The sequence below is a fragment of the Sus scrofa genome, chromosome 15 (assembly GCF_054392235.1).
Source record: "Sus scrofa isolate SSC_HxYL_T2T_F1_AM1 chromosome 15, Sscrofa_HxYL_maternal_Yorkshire_Landrace_v2.0, whole genome shotgun sequence".
Lineage (NCBI taxonomy): Eukaryota > Metazoa > Chordata > Mammalia > Artiodactyla > Suidae > Sus > Sus scrofa.
In genome coordinates this window covers 146,568,193-146,586,951 of record NC_139397.1, presented here as the reverse complement: position 1 = coordinate 146,586,951, position 18,759 = coordinate 146,568,193, and positions in this window count along the sequence as shown.

Sequence of the window (18,759 nt, the reverse complement as noted above, 5' to 3'; positions counted from 1 at the left end):
GCAGAAACAACCTGACTGGTAACCATGGGGACTCAGGTTCAATCCCTGGCCTTGCTCAGTGGGTGAAGGATCTGGCATGGCCATGAGCTGTGGCGTAGGTTGCAGACACGGCTCGGATTTGGTGTGGCTGTGGCTGTGGCATAGGCTGGCACCTTCAGCTCTGATTCGACCCCTGGCCTGGGAACCTCCAAATGCCATGGGTGTGGCCCTAAAAGGCAGAATACATAAATAAATACATTTGGGAAATACTGTCTTAAACTCTAAGTTTCTGTGCTGAAGGACTTCTCAGAGCCTTGAATAGGCTCCAGAGGCCTCTGAATTTCCAAGAGGGGCGAGTTGGTATTGAAGACACAGTTCCCAAACTAATTTAACTAAGGAACTTGTCTGTGTGAGTCAGCTTGGGCTGCCCTAACAGAATACCACAGACTTGGTGGTGGGGGGAGTGCTTAAACAACAGACGTTTGTTTTCTGCAGTGTGGAGGCTCCAAGTCCACAATGAAAGTGTTGCCAATGGAGTTCTCGTCATGGCGCAATGGTTACCGAAGTTGGCTAGGAACCATGAGGTTGCAGGTTTGATCCCTGGCCCCGCTCAGTGGGTGAAGGATCCAGCGTTGCCGTGAGCTGTGGTGTAGGTCACAGATGCGACTTGGATCTGGTGTTGCTGTGGCTCTGACATAGTCCAGGAGCTGTAGCTCAGATTAGACCCCCAGACTGGGAACTTCCATATGCCTCGGGTGCGGCCCTAAAAAGACAAAAAAAAAAAAAAAAAAAGAAAAGAGAGAGAGAGAGAGAAAGTGTTGGTTTCTGGTGATGCCTCTTTTCCCGGCTTGCAGACGGCCACCTCCTCCCTGTGTCCTCATGGGGCCGCTTCTCTACGTGTACACACAGAAAGCAAGGGAGAGAGCTCTGCTGTCTCTGCTTTAGGGACGTGAGACCTACTGGGTTAGGGTCCTATGCTTTTGACCTTATTTGACCTCGATTCCCTCCTTAAATGTATCTCTAAATACAGTCACATTAGAGTTGTAGTATATGAGTTTGTGGGAGGGACAACATTTAGCTGAAACAGCTTATTTCATGAGACTGGTTTTCCCCCAAAATGCAATGCATGAGGAAATGTAGATTTAAGTGCCTTGAACTTGATCCCAGAGATGTGGGAGGAGGCGGGGGCACTGTTAGTAGGCAGGTAGCTGTCATCCATCCCTGCCTGTGTAAAGATGTCCTTGGTATGACAGGAGAGGAGAAAAAAGATGTGGTAGATTTATTTTATTTTATTTTATTTTATTTTAGGCCTGCACCTTTGGCATATAGAAGTCCCCAGGCTAGGGGTCGAATTGGAGCTGTGGCTGCTGGCCAACACCACAGACACAGCAACGGGGCCTCCAAGCTGTATCTGAAACCTACACTGCAGCTCATGGCAAGGCTGGATCCTTAACCCACTGAGGCAGGCCAGGGATCGAACTTTTATCCTCACGGATACTACTTGGGTTTATTACCACTGAGCCACAGTGGAAGCTCCCAACAAGTATGTTTTTGAACCAAGTAAGTGCCACTGTGTGCCAGGCCCTGCTAGATACAGAGAGAGCAAAGGCGAATGTTGGCAGCTGCGGCTTGGAGTCAGTCCCTGGCCCCAGGGAACTTATGACCATGGGTGCAGACACAAAAACAAAATAAAGCAAAATGAAAAGAAAATACAACTTGAAGTTTAATAGCTGCATCCCTATCATTTAGACACACCATGTTTTATTTAGCCAGGCAGCTGATGCAGGACTTTTTAAAGTCAGTTTACACCAGGAATAGCTGCAATAACAACCTATCCCCACCTCTCAGCAGCTCATAACCATCAAGGCTCATTTCTTGCCCTTCTTACATTGCCTTCACAGCTCGGTTGTGGCTTGGCTCCTTTTGGCTGTGGGTCAGCTGTGGCTGCAATTCCCCTTTGTTCAAGCCAAAGGAATAGCCCCCACTGGGGACATGTCAGTCTTGTGGCAGAGGACAAGAGCAAGTGAGCAGGTAGAAAGAAGCAATGGCTCTTAACTCCCGGCTCTGATGTGCCACGGGCCATTGGCAAAGGCAGTCATGGGGTCAAGGCCAAAGTCAGTGGGGCTGGGCAAACAGATCTTCCCCAGGCGGCAACACAGGTCACATGGCAGTGAGTGGGATTGTATAATCCTCTTTTGGGAAGGGAGAGTGAATAACTGGGAACAATAATACAATTGTCTACAGATGTTTCCATGTTTAAACTATTAAAGTACTTTTGAGCTCAGTTTGTTAATATTAAATTGTATGTAATTTTTTTAAATGCATTTTTTTTTTGTCTTTTTGCCATTTCTTGGACCACTCCCGCGGCATATGGAGGTTCCCAGGCTAGGGGTCGAATCGGAGTTGTAGCCACTGGCCTTCGCCAGAGCCACAGCAACACTGGATCCGAGCTGCATCTGCAACCTACACCACAGCTCACGGCAACGCCAGATCCTTAACCCACTGAGCAAGGACAGGGATTGAACCCGCAACCTCATGGTTCCTAATCAGATTCATTAACCACTGAGTCACAACAGGAACTCCTAAATGCAATTTTTAAAAGTAAATTTTCATTTTAACCAAGGTTGCAGAGGTCCATGTTTTTAAAATTCAAATAATTCTTTAAGGCTTATAAAAAAACAAACAAACAGGAGTTCCCATCGTGGCGCAATGGAAACGAATCCTACTAGGAACTATGAGGTTGCGGGTTTGCTCCCTGGCCTCGATCAGTGGGTTAAGGATCCAGCATTGCCATGAGCTGTGGTGTACGTCACAGACGCGGCTCGGATCCCACGTTGCTGTGGCTGTGGTGTAGGCCAGTGGCTATAGCTCCGATTCGACCCCTAGTCTGGGAACCTCCATATGCTGTGGGTGCCACCCTAAAAAGACAAAAGACAAGCAAACAAACAAACAAAAAAAACCCCAAAGTAGCAGCTTCCTTCCACCCAAATTCCCACACTTCAACCAACTGAAAAAGAACTTCTCCTCAGTCTTACTATGTCTCAGGAACTGTGCTAAATAATGACCCAGATTATCTCAACTCGATCCTTACAACCACCTCAGGAGGTAAATTTATTATTTTATCGCTCTAATGAAGAAATTGAGTCAGGCTGCAGTAACTATTTCTTCGGTCTAAGGGGCCACTTGCCAGCAGGGGGCAGATTTGCGATTGGAACCTGGGTTACCCAACGCCAGGAGCCCAGGAAGTAATAGGAGCAGCTCTTCTCAAAGCGCGGCCCTCACCCCAGCACCCGCCTCACCTGGGACCTGGTTCGAAATGCGCATTTCTCGGGCCCCACCCCAGCCCCCCTGCTGGCCCAGAAACTCTGGGGTTACAATCAACAATCAGGTGACTCTGAGGAGCACACGAGATTGAGATTGACAACTGGGAGTTCCCATTGTGGCTCAGCGGAAACGAATCTGACTAGCATCCATGAGGACATAGGATGGCCTTGCTCAGTGGTTAAGGATCCGGCCTTGCTGTGAGCTGCGGTATAGGTTGCAGACATGGCTCAGATCTGGCGTTGCTGTAGTTGTGGTGTAGGCCCGTGGCTGCAGCTCAGAGAGAGAAATTGACAATTAAGCTCCATCAGATAGCCAGGTGCCCTCCTCCTGCCAGCAGGCCAGTGTGCCCTGTCTACACCACCCCCTCCTGTGAACACCCTGGTTGGGGGGGCAATTAAAAACATTTCTTTGGGAGGTGTTCCCGTCGTGGCTCAGTTAACCAACCCGAATAGGATCCATGAAGATTCGGGTTTGATCTGTGGCCTCAGATCAGTGGGTTAAGGATCCAGCATTGCTGTGAGCTGTGGTGTAGGTCGCAGACGTGGCTCGGATCCCGTGTTGCTATGGCTGTGGTGTAGGCTGGCTCTGATTGGACCCCTACCCTGGAAACTTCCCTATGCCCTAAGGTATGGCCCTAAAAAGCCAAAAAAAAAAAAAAAAGCAAAAATACCCCCAACATTCCTTTGGGAGTTCCCTAGAGGGTCAGGGGGTTAAGGATCTGGCAGTTGTCACTGCTGTGGCACATTTTCATCCCTGGCCTAGGACCTTCCGCATGCCGTGGGCGTGGCCAAAAAAAATGCACAAACGGAATATTCCTCTGGAGCCAGACCTAGGAGGCCTACGTCCCCTCCACTGGCGCTCCCCCTCCCCCAACACATCCCCCACCTCCACCTCCAACCAGACTGCAGCTACTGCCCCAGATCTGGTTAAGGAGGGCCCTCTCTTTCCCCTTTGAGGGTGGAACATGGGGCATGTGTGGCTTGTGTGGCTTGGGGACCTGGCTGGTTGCTCTGGGAGGCCTCTCCAGCCCTAACCCAGGCCTCTGCCTGATGTCTAATCTGGAACTGGTGAGTGGCTTTGCATTTTGCATCTAGGAAGTAAATGGAAAAATTTTATTAAATTGGAAATTTATGTAAACATTTATTAACAATTATTACATGGAGGGGAGTTCCTGTCGTGGCGCAGTGGTTAACGAATCCGACTAGGAACCATGGGGTGGCAGGTTCGATCCCTGGCCTTGCTCAGTGGGTTAACGATTCAGCGTTGCTGTGAGCTGTGGTATAGGTCACAGAAGCGGCTCGGATCCCCATTTGCTGTGGCTCTGGTGTAGGCCGATGCTATGGCTCTGATTAGACCCCTAGCCTGGGAACCTCCATATGCCGCGGGAACCAGCCCTAGAAAAGTCAAAAAGACAAAACAAAACAAAACAAAAATTACATGGAAAGCCTACGAATGTCAGAAATTTCCGAGCCAAGTTCATTGCTGGGCTTTAGAGGGTATAAAGCTGTCTTACGTGCTTAGTTTCAGCCCCCAGGCCCCATGCTGATGGGTTCCACCTCAGCCCTTCCCCAAAGCACCCTCTCCCACTCTACACCTGCCCCCAGGCCGGGGTAGGCAAGCAGAGGGTGCTCAGTCAAGAACTCACCCTATGGCAGCAAGACTCCTGTTGTCTGCCTGGGGCTGCCTTGGGCTGGAGACTCTTACCTGATGCTGCCCCGGGCCCCTCATCCTGGGGGCACCAGGCTAGGCTTCCCTCTCTTGGTGCTGCTGCTCCCCACGGGCACTGCCAAGATGCAGGAGGTGAGCCCCTCTGCCCTCGGACCCACTGACCTCCTCGCTCCCCTCCCTTCGCTGCCCATCTCTCCCTCCTGCCCTCTGATCTGGGGAGGGGGAACCTTGCCCCCATTCTAGCCGTTACTCCTTCCCTTTCCTTCCTCTGCAAACCCTCCAGGTTCTCCTAAGATGGACCTTCCGGGGAGAAGAGGCCGGACCCGAGTGGGTCCTGGGGGTGGGGTGGAAAGGCAGGTGTGGGAGATCAGTGCGAAGCTGAATCCACAGGACCCGGTGGCTGATGGGCAGTGAGGACCAGGAGAAGTCAGAGCCCGGCCAGCCTGGGAGAGTAGGCCTGGTTCCCAGAGCTGGAGATGTGAAAAGTGTGTTCACGTCTTCATGTTAAAGGTGATGGGAGGACCAGCTGGTGGGCAGGTCCAGAAGGCCATTTTTCTCCTTGTCTTTTTAGGGCCGCACCTGCGCCATATGGAAGTTGCCAGGCTAAGGGTCAAACCGGAGCTGCAGCAGCTGGCCTTCACTATAGCCACAGCAACATCAGATCCAGGCCAAGTCTGTGACCTACACCACAGCTCACAGCCACACCGCATCCTTAACCCACTGATGGAGGCCAGGGATCGAGCCTGCATCCTCATGGTTCCTAGTCAAGCTCATTACCGATGATCCCCAACGGACACCCAGAAGGCCATTTGTGAAGGGCTGGGCTGGAGAGGAGGCAGGGCTGCGGGGGAAGGGCTGAGCCTAGATGCTGTTCACGAGGATCCAGGGAAGCCTTAGTGAGGACCACGCCTAGGGAGTGAGGGTGTGAGCATGCAGAGGCAGGGCGGAGGAGCATGTCGCAGGGGAGTGATGGCTTTGATTAGGGGACCGAAGCAGAGGTGGTCCGGTCAAGGGGGCTGGGACATTTATCAACAGCTAAAGGGGGCCAGCTGGCCACAGTCCCACCGCAGGCCACCGAGCGGAGCAGTCAGCAGGGACGGGAAGCAGGCGGGTCTGGAATCGGTGTATCTAACAAGCCCGGTGCGTAGTAGGTGCTCAAGGTGTGTGTGTCTGGCTGTAAGCAACCAGAGTAGGACCAGAGTGTATCTGTTGCCATGACAAAGCACCACAAGCTGGGTGGCTTAAACAACAGAGAGTAATTTTCTCACGTTTCTGACGGCTGGACGTGCAAGATCAAGGTGTTAACACCTGATTTCCTCTGAGGCCTCTCTCCTTCGGCTCGTAGCTGGCCCTCTTCTCACTGTGTCTTTGTGTGGTCTTCCCTCTGGATCCTAATCCCATCTTCTCATAAAGGCACCAGTCATATTGAATTAGGCCCATCCCAATAACCTCATTTAATCTTAATTATCTCTAAAGATCCAGTCTCCACATATAGTCCTGCTAACTGGGGCTAAGAATTTCGATATCTGAATTTTGTGGGGCACCATTCAGCCCATAGCAGGGAGCATCTACGTATAATTGGGGAGGTAAGATATACAAATAAAATATGAATAGACAAAATGGTGTATAATTCATTGTTAAATTGTATTCTAGAGAGGAACAAGAAAATAAGACAGTATATAAGCGGTGACTACAGATGGAGATGCCAAATAAAATATAGTAAAATAATTTAAAAAATATTTAACCAGGAGTTCCCGTCGTGGCGCAGTGGTTAACGAATCCGACTAGGAACCATGAGGTTGCGGGTTTGATCCCTGCCCTTGCTCAGTGGGTCAACGATCCGGCGTTGCCGTGGGCTGTGGTGTAGGTTGCAGACGCGGCTCGGATCCCGAGTTGCTGTGGCTCTGGTGTAGGCTGGTGGCTACAGCTCTGATTCGACCCCTAGCCTGGGAACCTCCATATGCTGTGGGTGCAGCCCCAAAAAAGACAAAAAACAAACAAACAAACAAACAAAAGAAATGAGACACTCCCGTGGAAAGCAATGCCAGCTGAAGTTTGGCTCATAAAGGGTCAAATCCAAGGAAAGCAGCCGTAAGAGGGAAACAGGAGGATTAGCTTCCCAGGAAATGTGGTTGATTTACAAATGGAAAAGGACTTGAACTAAACATGTTTAAAATTTCCCAGGGAAAAAAAAAAGAACTATAAACAATTAAGTGGAGTTCCTGTTGCGGCGCGGTGGAAACAAATCCGACTAGGAACCATGAGATTGCGGGTTTGATCCCTGGCCTAGCTCAGTGGGTAGGATCCAGCGTTGCCGTGAGCTGTGGTGTACGTTGCAGACACAGCTTGGATCTGGCATTGCTGTGGCTCTGGCATAGGCCAGCAGCTACAGCTCTGACTTGACCCCTAGCCTGGGAACCTCCATATGCCATGAGTGTGGCCCTAAAAGGACAAAAGAAAAAAAAAAAAACCCAACTAAGCAAGGACAGAAAAAATGGGGTGGGGGGAAGGCTTTGAAAAAAAATCAAGTGAAATTCATAAAATTTTGATATTTATTTCAGGACATGCCATAACAACATAGAACAAAAGAGTCAACGCTTGCCTCTAACAATAATGTTGTATTATAACAAAATAGTTACAGAAAAAAAACAACAAACCAACCTCATTGGATGAGTTGATTCAATGATATTCTAAACAGAGCCAAAGAGAGAACTAGTGAATTAGAGAATAAGACTGAAGAAATTTCCCAGGATCCAGCACAGAGAGATAAAGAAATGGAGCTCGGAGGGAGAGAGAATAGAATGAAATGACACAATAACCATCAAATGAAAGTTCCGGAGAGCAAGAGAATGAAGGGAGGTTTATATCCGAGGAGCTAGAAATTGACAAACCTGTGCTAAGTAAATGTAAATAATGAATATTTAAAACAAGAAAAAGAGGAGTTCCCGCTGTAGCTCAGTGGTTTAAGAACCTGACTAGTATCCATGAGGATGCGGGTTGGATCTCTGGCCTCACTCAGTGGGTTAAGGATCTGGTGTTGCCACAAGCTGCAGCATAGGTCTTGGATGCCGCTCGGATCTGGCGTTGCTGTGGCTGTGACATAGGCCAGCAGCTGTAGCTCCGATTAGACCCCTAGCCTGGGAACTTCCATATGCCGAGGGTGTGGCCCTAAAAAGCAACCAAAAAAAAAAAAAATTTCCTCACAAGTCTCACTCAACAACTTCTACTCAATAGCATTTGGGAAATGTCATCATTTAGCTGGATATATACTGGATATATTGTCACTTGGAAAAGCAATGAAATAAGGACTTATGAATGAAGAAAGAGGCAAAAAGGAGAATGGATATTAGGTGGGTAGCTTGCGTTTGTCACAGGTCCCAACGAAAAGCCCCTCTATCTCTTATAGTCCAGGCTCCACCTGGCAGCCTGAGTGATGCTTTTCTTACTTAAGGTTTTTGCTGTTGTTGTTGTTTTAGGGCCACATTTTCAGCATATGGAGGTTCCCAGGCTAGGGGTTGAATCAGAGCTGTAGCCGCCAGCCTACAACACAGCCACAGCAACGAGGAATCCCAGTCACATCTGTGACCTACAACACAGCTCATGGCAATGCTGGATCCTTAACCCACTGAGCAAAGCCAGGGATCGAACCTGCAGTCTCATGGTTCCTAGTCAGATTCGTTTCCACTGCACCACGAGGAGAACTCCTGCTTGCCTAAGTTTTAAGGCAGTACCTTTACATAGTGAAAAAAAAATCTAGCAGTGTCGCTGATACTACAGTGAAAATATATCTTTCTCTTACCTCTGCTCCCCACTCCCTCGGCCCAGAAACAATCTCTGAATTTGCAGCCTGTGAACCAAACCACATCACTTCCTCCTGAAAACCCTTCCGTGGACCCGCACCTTCCCTCAAGCCCTGCCCTCTTTTCTGCTCCTCTGGCTCAGAGTGGGAGGTTCTTTGGCTTCCAGTCAGTTACTGGGGGCACCCACAGCCCTTCCCCTTTCCGTTCTCTCTGCCTGGAACACTCCTCAAGGCTCAGTTCAGGTCCCCCTTGTTCAGAAGCAGGTTTTTCTTTTCAGACCCAACCCTGTACAAGGATCCAAGGCCTCCACCCTCCAGTCAGAGCCCCCAAACTCCTGCCTATCCAGATTCCATGACTCTCCTGTCACCTGCCACAGGACAGGATGGGCCCAGCCCAGGGCACTGTGGGAAGGCGGGGAGCGGCCCGGATCCAATGCGGAAGAGCTTGGGAGCTGGGGAATCATTCCTCTAGCCTGTGTGTATCAGGTGTTGCCTCCTACGACCCGATATCAGGAAGAGACAAGAGAGTAAGATGAGCGTGTTCTCCTGGAACCTCCAGACCAGAGGGAGGAGTCGGGCAAAACACAAGGAACAAATAAGATCGTTCTAGACTACAGTAAGTTCTGAGACAGGCATAAACGGGGATGTAGCAGAAGGTTCGGGAATAGAGGGGGGCATGCCAGGATGTGCGGTCAGGGCAGCCATCCCAGAGCCCGAAGGCTGAGAAGTTGCCAGGCAAAGAGCCAGAGAAAGGAAGTTCCTAGCAGCGCAAACAGCGCATGCAAAGGCCCTGAGGTGGCTGAGAGTGGCCTGGTGGAGCACAGAGGAAGGAGAAGATGAACAGAGCTGGGCAAAGGCGAGCTGCAGGCTAAATTAAGCTGGGGTTTATACTAAGAGCCTTAGGAGGATTTTCAGCAGGACAGTGGCGTGATCTGGTTTGATTTATGAGGGAGCTGGCTATGGGACCTGAAGTTCGTGAGTCCTTTGAGTGGTTTCTGCAATTTTCCATTTGCAGTGCTGTCTTGGGATAACCTCATGGGGGTTATTTTTGGTTAATTTAACTTTTTTTGGTTAAATTTTTTTTTTTTGGTCTTTTTGTCATTTCTTGGGCTATTCCTGTGGCATATGGAGGTCCCCAGGCTAGGGGTCCAGTCGGAACTGTAGCCACCGGCCTACGCCCGAACCACAGCAACATGGGATCTGAGCTACATCTGCAACCTACACCACAGCTCACAGCAATGCCAGATCCTTAACCCACTGAGCAAGGCCGGGGATTGAACCCACAACCTTATGGTTCTTAGTCGGATTCGTTAACCACTGCGCCACGATGCGAACTCCTGGTTAAATATTTTTGATTATTTCAGGCCGACTTAGTTAAACCAACAGCAGGATGCATTTTAGGACTTCAGAGGAGCAGGTCAAGTCTCAGCAAACCTCCTACCTGCTTCTCGATGACCTTGGGGGTCGTCTCCTCAGGAAAGACACTCACGCCCCTGAATGGAGGACCCTTCATCCTTGACCTCCCACCTCTCAGGCCTGCCTTCTGCTGAGAGTGGACGCATCAATCAGGGCTCTCCAGAAAAACAGAACCAGGGAGTTCCCGTTGTGGTGCAGCGGAAGCGAATTCAACCCGTGTCCATGAGAAAGCGGGTTTGATCCCTGGCCTTGCTCAATGGGTCAAGGATCCAGTGTTGCCTTGAGCTGTGGTGTGGGTTGCCAATGCAGGCTCGCATCCTGCGTTGCAGTGGCTGTGGTGTAGGCTGGCAGCTGCAGCTTCAATTCCATCCCTAGCCAGGAACTTCATATGCTGCGGGTACGGCCCTAAAAAAAGAAAAAAGAAAAACAGAACCAGTGGGAGAGGGATGATAGATAGATAGATTGGGAATGAAGCTTTGAGCCAGCCCAGGCTCTGCTGCTCTGTGGCTCCGGGCAACAACTCTGAGCATATCGGGAGCGTTAACATCCGCCAACTATCCTTTGCTTGAAGATGAGGGCGAGTGACTGATGCCTGAATTTGGGAAAGAATAAAATTCCGGGCACCTGTTTCCCAATCTGGGCCTGGAGGCTGGTATAAGAAGCCAAGTCGAGCCCAGACCTCTCCTCTCTGCTGTCTGACTCTCAGCCTGTGCTCTGTGACTGTCGATGAAGTTCATGGTCAAAGTGACTGGGCCTCTCTGGGCGGGAGAGGCCTCAACACACTGGTCCCTCGAGGGGCGTTCCTGGTTCACTTATTTCAAGTCTTGGCTGTGTAGTCGTTGCTTGATCCTAATCAGATACCTCAAGATCACAGTCGAAGGGTCTGACCCTTCCCACAGAGTCTGCTGAACTCTGCCCCCCACAGCCCTTCCTAACCTCTTGCTTTTCTGTCTTGGTGGTTTGTGTGGTTAGATGACGCCCAGCTGCAGAGACAGGCAAAATAAGCCCAAGAGGAAACGAACACGTCCCACACAGCCTCAAGCTGGGGGAAAGGGCAGGGCCAGGCCCTGGGTGTTTAACGGTCCCGAGACTGTTCCCAGGCCTGAACATGTGTGTGTGTGTGTGGGGGGGGGGTGTTAGCATGTGTGCCAGTCACACCAGATTCATGCCAGGCCTGCTGGGGGATGGAGGCCAGCTCTGTGACTGTTCCGGACTTTGGTTCAAGCTTTGGCCCTGGACAGTCGTCTGGTGGGCTGTCCCCCTGGCTGGACTCCCTGCGGATGGGGCTCAGAATCAGGCCTCTCCAGGGCACCTTGACCCCCCAGCCCGAAGAACACGATTGCTTGAGTTTGGGTTCCCTCAAAAGCAAAGCCAGAGACAAGAATCGGGTGAGGTGGTTTATTTGAGGTGTGATCTCAGAGAGCAGGGGGGGGGGGGGTGGAGGAATGCGACAATGACAGGAGGAGATAAAATCAAGTGCGCATTGACAGGTAAGGTCTGGCCTTGGGAACCTGGGGCTCAGTCCTGCTGGGGACCCTCTGAGAGAACATGCGTCAGAGGTGTCCCACCAGGCGGCCAAGATGCCGTGGTATATTTGTTATCTGTTTTTTTTTAAAGCAGTTTTAAAAAGATGTAACTGCCATACCGTATGATTCACCCATTAAAAGTGTATAATTCAGAAGTTCCCTGGTGGCTTAGCGGTTAAGGATCTGGCATTGTCACTGCTGAGGTCAAGCTCAATCTCTGGCCCAGGAAGTTCTGCATGCCACGGACATGGCCAAAAAAGTATACAATTCAATGGTTTTTTTTTTTTTTTAAAAAAAATACAGTTACAGGAGTTCCTGTTGTGGCGCAGCAGAAACGAGTCTGACTAGTATCCGTGAGGACGCAGGTTGGATCCCTGGCCTCGCTCACCAGATCTGGGATCCAGCGTTGTTGTGAGCTGTGATATAGGCTGGCAGCTGCAGCTCCAATTTGACCCCTAGCCTGGAAACTTTCGTATGCTGTGGGTTCAGTCCTAAAAAAAAGCAAAAGAAAAAAAATACGTATATATAGTTACAGATATGTGCAACTGGAGTTCCCGTGGTGGTGCAGTGGAAATAAATCAGACCAGGAGCCATGGGGTTGCAGGTTCGATCCCTGGCCTCTCTCAGTGAGTTAAGGATCTGGTGTTGCTGTGAGCTGGTGTAGGTCACAGACACAGCTTGGATCTGGCGTGGCTGTGGCTCTGGCATAGGCCAGAGGCTACAGCTCCAATTAGACCCCTAGCCTGGGAACTTCCATGTGCCGCAGGTGTGGCCCTCAAAAGACAAAAAAAAAACCCAAAAAACAAAAAAAAGATATGTGCAACCACCATCGTAGTCAATTTTGGGTTTTCATGAACTCATAAAGAAATCCCATCCATTTAACTGTCACCTCTATCCACCACCACCCCACCTCAACCCAAGCAACCACTAATCTACTTTATTATTTTTTTTTAATTTTTATTTTTTTGTCTTTTTAGGGCTGCACTGGTGGCATGTGGAATTTCCCAGGCTAGGGGTAGAATTGGAGCTGCAGCTACTGGCCTACACCACAGCCACAGCAATGCAGGATCTGAGCCATGTCTTCGACCTGCAGCACAGCTCACAACAATGCTGGATCCTTAACCCACTGAGCAAGGCCAGGGATTGAATCCGAGTCCTCACAGACACTAGTCGAGTTTGTCACTGCTGAGCCACAATTGGAACTCCTCTACTTTATACAGCTGTAGATATAACCTATTCTGGGCTTTTTATATGAAGAGAATTATATAATATGTGGACTTTTGTGACTGACTTCTTTCACTTTTTCTTTTTCTTTTTTTTTTTTTTGTTTTTTGTTTTTTTCTTTGGCCGCCCCATGGCATATGGAGTTCCTGGGCCAGGGATCAGATCTGAGCCACGGTTGTAACCTAAGTCTCAGCTGCAACAATGCTGGATCCTTTAACCCACTGTGCAGAGCCAGGGATCAAACCTGCAGAGATGCTGCTGATCTAGTTCTTATCTGCCCCTCCCTTAGTTGGGTAACAGCTGTATCAGCAGATTCCCCAGACTTCTTTAACCATTTATTTAATTGGGTTTTTTTGTTTTATGATTCTTTTTTTTTTTTTTGGTCTTTTTAGGGCCATACCGGTGGCATATGGAGGTTCCCAGGCTAAGGGTTGAATCAGAGCTGTAGCCGCCGGCCTAGCCACAGCCACAGCAACGCAGGATCCAAAACACATCTGCGACCTACACCACAACCCATGGCAACCCTGGATCCTTAACCCACTGAGTGAGACCAGGGATTGAACCCACATCCTCATGGATACTAGTCAGATTCATTACCGCTGAGCCACGATGGGAGCTCCTCTTTTATGATTATATAAGCTATATGCCATGCTGAAAATACGAAAACCACAAAAATGTATTACTTAGGAAGTGGAGGTCTCTTAGAAATCAGGACATTGTTGCCTGATTGACACGTTTTTCAATAATTTTCTGAGCATTAAAAACCCACCCAGTAATTTACATGCCTGAGATCCAACAGTCCCTACTGCTATGTTCCTACAGATTTCTCTTGGCAAATATCTTGCCTGCGTGTGTTTCTAGGACATGCATCGCTCAGCCTCCATCTTCACAGGCGTGCCCATGCTGCTTAGTAGGCATGTCCATGCTGCTTAGTAGGCATGTCCCATCATTTGTTTTGCCTGTTCTCTATTGATATAGATACGGATGCCTTCGGGGTCCCCTGTCTCCTCCCCTTGGTCTGACCCTGATTTCAGCCTCAGCTGGAGAGGGTGGGTCCCCACTCAGGCACATGCCTTGTATCTTCCGCTTCCTGCCCCAAGACCTTCTCTGACATGCAGGAGCCCTCTGGACTCTTAGAGAAACACAGTCAGGAAGCGGGGGGAGCTAAGAGCTTCAGAGGAAATCAATTAGAAACCAATTGTCTGGTACTTCAGGCAGATGGCTCTAGGAGGCAGGCAGGATACTGCATTTAGGAGCTCAAAGACGCTACTTTCAGGAGCTAAGATAAAGAAAATTTAGGATCTCTCCAATTTTCCATTATTATTATTATTATTATTATTGCTTTTTAGGGCCGCACCTGTGGCATATGGAAGTTCCCACGCTAGGGGTGGAATCGGAGCTACGGTTGCCAGCCTATGCCACAGCCACAGCAACACAGAATCCGAGCTGTGTCTGCGACCTACACCACGGCTCACCACAACACTGGATCCTTAACCCACTGAGCGAGGCCAGGGCTCGAACCTGCATCCTCATGGATCCTAGTTGGGTTCATTAACCATTGAGACACCAAGGGAACGCCTGCAATTTTTCATTATTATAGACAAAGTTATAACTAGTATCCTCTTATGCTTGTATTTGAGTTACTATTCTTTTCCATAAATTAAAAAAATTTTAGGAGTTCCCGTAGTGGCGCAGTGGTTAACGAATCCGACTAGGAACCATGAGGTTGCGGGTTCGGTCCCTGCCCTTGCTCAGTGGGTTAACGATCCGGCGTTGCCGTGAGCTGTGGTGTAGGTCGCAGACGCGGCTCGGATCCCGCGTTGCTGTGGCTCTGGCGTAGGCCGGTGGCTACAGCTCCGATTCAACCCCTAGCCTGGGAACCTCCATATGCCGAGGGAGTGGCCCAAGAAATAGCAACAACAGCAACAACAACAACAACAGACAAAAAGACAAAAGACAAAAAAAAAAAAAAAATTTTAAAGTGTAATTGATTTACAATATTGTGTCAATTTCTGCTGTGTCAGTTTTACAACAAAGTGACCCAGGCATATATGTATATATGCGTGTGTGTGTGTGTGTGTGTATGTAATATATATATATAATATCTTTTTTCTTAGACTGTCTTTCATCACGTCCTATCACAATAGATTGGATATAGTTCTCTCTGTGCTGTACAGCAGGACCTCATTGCGTATCCATTCTAGATGCAATAGTTTGCATCTACTAACCCCAATCACCCCCCCCAACCCCAGTCTATCCGTCTCCCTCCCTTTTCCATAAGTTTTTAGAAGTTAAGTTACAGGACCAAAGGGATCCACAGCAGTATTTTGGTAGCTATGGCCAATTCGTCATCCAGAAATGTTCATTCTCATCCAGGGTGAGGGAGCCTGTTTCTTCTACCGGGGGGAGGGGGGTGAGTTCGGTGAGGGGGTGTCCTGCCTGCCTCCCACATGGAAGTGGGGAGGGGGCAGGGACAGCGCAGAGCTAAGCTTGAGTGGGTGAGGGAGGGGCTGGCAAGACTGGTTCCATACTGTATGGTTAGATACACCAGTGAGTGACATGGTGAACCTAACAGCATGTTTCTCCTTCTCAGGGAGGGACGGCCAAGGAGAACATCACTTGGTGTTGGACTGGAATCATGGGCACTTAGGTCTGCTCATATTTTTCAATGTTTATAAAGAGATGTAAAAATAAATCCTGATGTGTGCGTATATGCGTGTGTGTTTATACGGATGTGTATTTATGTTCATATATGTATTCCCTCGTTGGGCTCCCTGAGAGGGTCTGGGGGCAGCAACACTCGCTAGTAATGAGCACACACGGGCCAAGATCTTGGTATCTAAACTCCAGTCTCCACTAAAGAGAACCAGAGCTCCTTGAAAAAGGGCTGATGCTGGCCCAGAGAAACACGGGATGAGCCTAGACTACCTTATTATGCTAGAAGATTCAGAAATATTTATGATGAGGGAGTTCCTGTCGTGGACCAGTGGTTAATGAATCCAACTAGGAATGATGAGGTTGCAGGTTTGATCCCTGGCTTTGCTCAGTGGGTTAAAGATCCGGCATTGCCGTGAGCTGTGGTGTAGGTTGCGGACACGGCTCAGATCCCCAGTTGCTGTGGCGGTGGTGTTGGCGGGCGGCTACAGCTCCGATTCGACCCCTAGCCTGGGAACCTCCATATGCCATGGGAAGCAGCCCTGGAAAAGGCAAAAAGACACACACACAAAAAAAATTTGTGACAAGGATGTGGAGAAGGATGTAGGAAGCAGCTTGGAGAGGTTCCCACTGGCCAAATCTGGGACAATTTAAACATCAGAGGCAATGACAATGGATTATTTTTCATTGAATACAATAAGGAATCCTGAGTTTACATGGCTATAAACAGGTAGTAAGAGGGAAAACCATTTTTTTTTTACAGTACAATGGCAACTAATCAATGAAGGAATGATAGAATCATCATTTGGCAAACAATAATTGCTTCATCTAAGTGAAAGCTAAAATTAATGGGAAAGAGTCTGATGAGAAATGGGATATTTACATCTTTTTTTTTTTTTTTTGGATTTTTAGGGCCGCGCCCTTGGCATACGGAGGGTCCCAGGCTAGGGGTTGAATTGGAGCTACAGCTGACAGCCTACACCACAGCCACAGCAATGCTGGGATCTGAGCTGCCTCTGTGACCTACACCACAGCTCAAGGCAATGTCAGACCCTTAACCCACTGAGCAAGGCCAGGGATTGAACCCACATCCTCATGGATCCTGGTTGGGTTTGTAAACCACTAAGCCACGAAGGGAACTCCCAGGATATTTACACAATTTCAAAATACCTTCCATAAAATACAAATTAATTTTAAAAGGAAAACTAGTAGCTTTCCAGAGGAGAAACCTGACAGGTACCTTAATGAAGGGAATAAAAACACCATTTTCATTAACAGGACCAGTCAAACCTGGTGCTACTTCATAGGATGCAATGAGAAGAACGCATCTCTGTTTTTATGATATGCCACCCCAAATATGTAACCCTAATCTATCATAAGGAAACACTAGCAAGCCAGAATTGAGAGAAAGCCTAAAAAATAAATGGCCCGTCATCTTAAAAAATGTCAAGGTCATGAAGTCAGGGGATGATTAAGACCTTGTTCCAGATTGGGACAACTGGCAGAACTTGTAAGGGTTTGAGGATTAGCCTCAATGACTCCATGTGTATGCAGTTCCTGACCCTGACGGCTCTGTTGTGGTGTGGCAGGAGAGGGTCTCTGCACGAAATATGTACTAAAGTATTTAGGGAGACTGAGCTTCAGGCCAGCAACTTACTATCAAAAGTTTCAGGACAAAAAGTTCTGGGAGTTCCCCTGTGGAACAGTGGGTTAAGGATCCGGTGTTGCTATGGCGTAGGCAGGTCACAGCTGTGGCTCGGATTCCATCCCTGGCCTGGAACTTCCATATGGCAGGGGTGTGGCAAAAAAAAAAATTTCTTTGTACCATTCTTGCAAAATTTTTTCTGGAATGTATTTTGTCATTAAAAATGCCACACATGGAGTTCCCATTGTGGCTCAGTGGTAACGAACCCGACGAGTATCCATGAGGATGCAGGTTCCATCACTGGCCTCGCTCAGTGGATTTAGGATCCGGTATTGCCTTGAGCTGTGGTGCAGGTCACAGACACAGATCGGAGCTGCAGCTCCAATTCGACTCTTGGCCTAGGAATTTCCATATACCACAGATGCAGTTCCAAAATGGAAAAAAAAAAGTTCACATGTTCCCAGAGTCTCTCAGAATTATCTCATTCAATCCTCACAGCAGCTGGGGAAGGATGCTTACGTGTACTTGAGAGGGGAGAGGAACGAGCCCCGAGGGTCACACAGGCATGAGGCAGAAGGGGATTCAGCCGGATTGAAGTGGTTCTGCCCTAATAAAGCCCTGCTGGGTTTTGCCCATTTTTCCTCTGTGTTTAGAAAAGGTACCAAGTTATAGGGGGCCCCACAGGGCAGGAGGAGTGAGAAGGTGTACAATCTGAGAGTGGCTCCTGGCTCCTTAGTCAGAACCCTGGGTGCATGGCAGGGGTGACACAGTGGCAGGTGTGACAGTTGAGGGTGACAAAGTGGCAGCCATAGGGAGGGGACCTTGGGTACTTCAGGGCATGTGGCCAGCTGGAGGGCATCTCTGTGTCCGAGTTTTCCTGAGTGTTAAACAAGGAACTGCCCCCTGCCCCTTTTTGGCCATGGCCTCTGCATGTGGAAGTTCCAGGGCCAAGGATCAAACCTGCGCCAGAGCAGTGACAATGCCAGATCCTTAACCCGCTGCCACAGTGGGAACTTCAAAAACTGCCTTTTAAAAGTAAAAAGAGGTTGGAGTTCCTGTTCTGGCGCAGCGGAAATGAATCCAACTAGGAACCATTAGGTTGCAGGTTCGATCCCTGGCCTGTCTCAGTGGGTTAAGGATCCAGTATTGCTGTGAGCTGTGGTGTAGGTCACAGATGCGGATAGGATCTGATGTTGCTGTGGTGTAGGCTGGCAGCTGTAGCTCTGATTCAACCCCTAACCTGGAAACCTCCATATGTTGCAGGTGCGGCCCTAAAAAGACAACAATAACAAAAAACAAGTAAAAAGAGGTAGTTCCCTTGTGGCTTAGCGGGTTAAGGATCTGGTATTGTCAATGCAGCAGCTTGGATACAGCCAAAAAAAAAAAAAAAAGGAAAAAAAGTATGTATCTACATACATAATTATTACAGGAAGAGCAAATATTGACTGTTGAAAAAAATCTTTTAAACTGAAAACAAAAAGAATGAGCTCCCCTCCTCCTCCCCAGTCTACTCTCCAGAGATG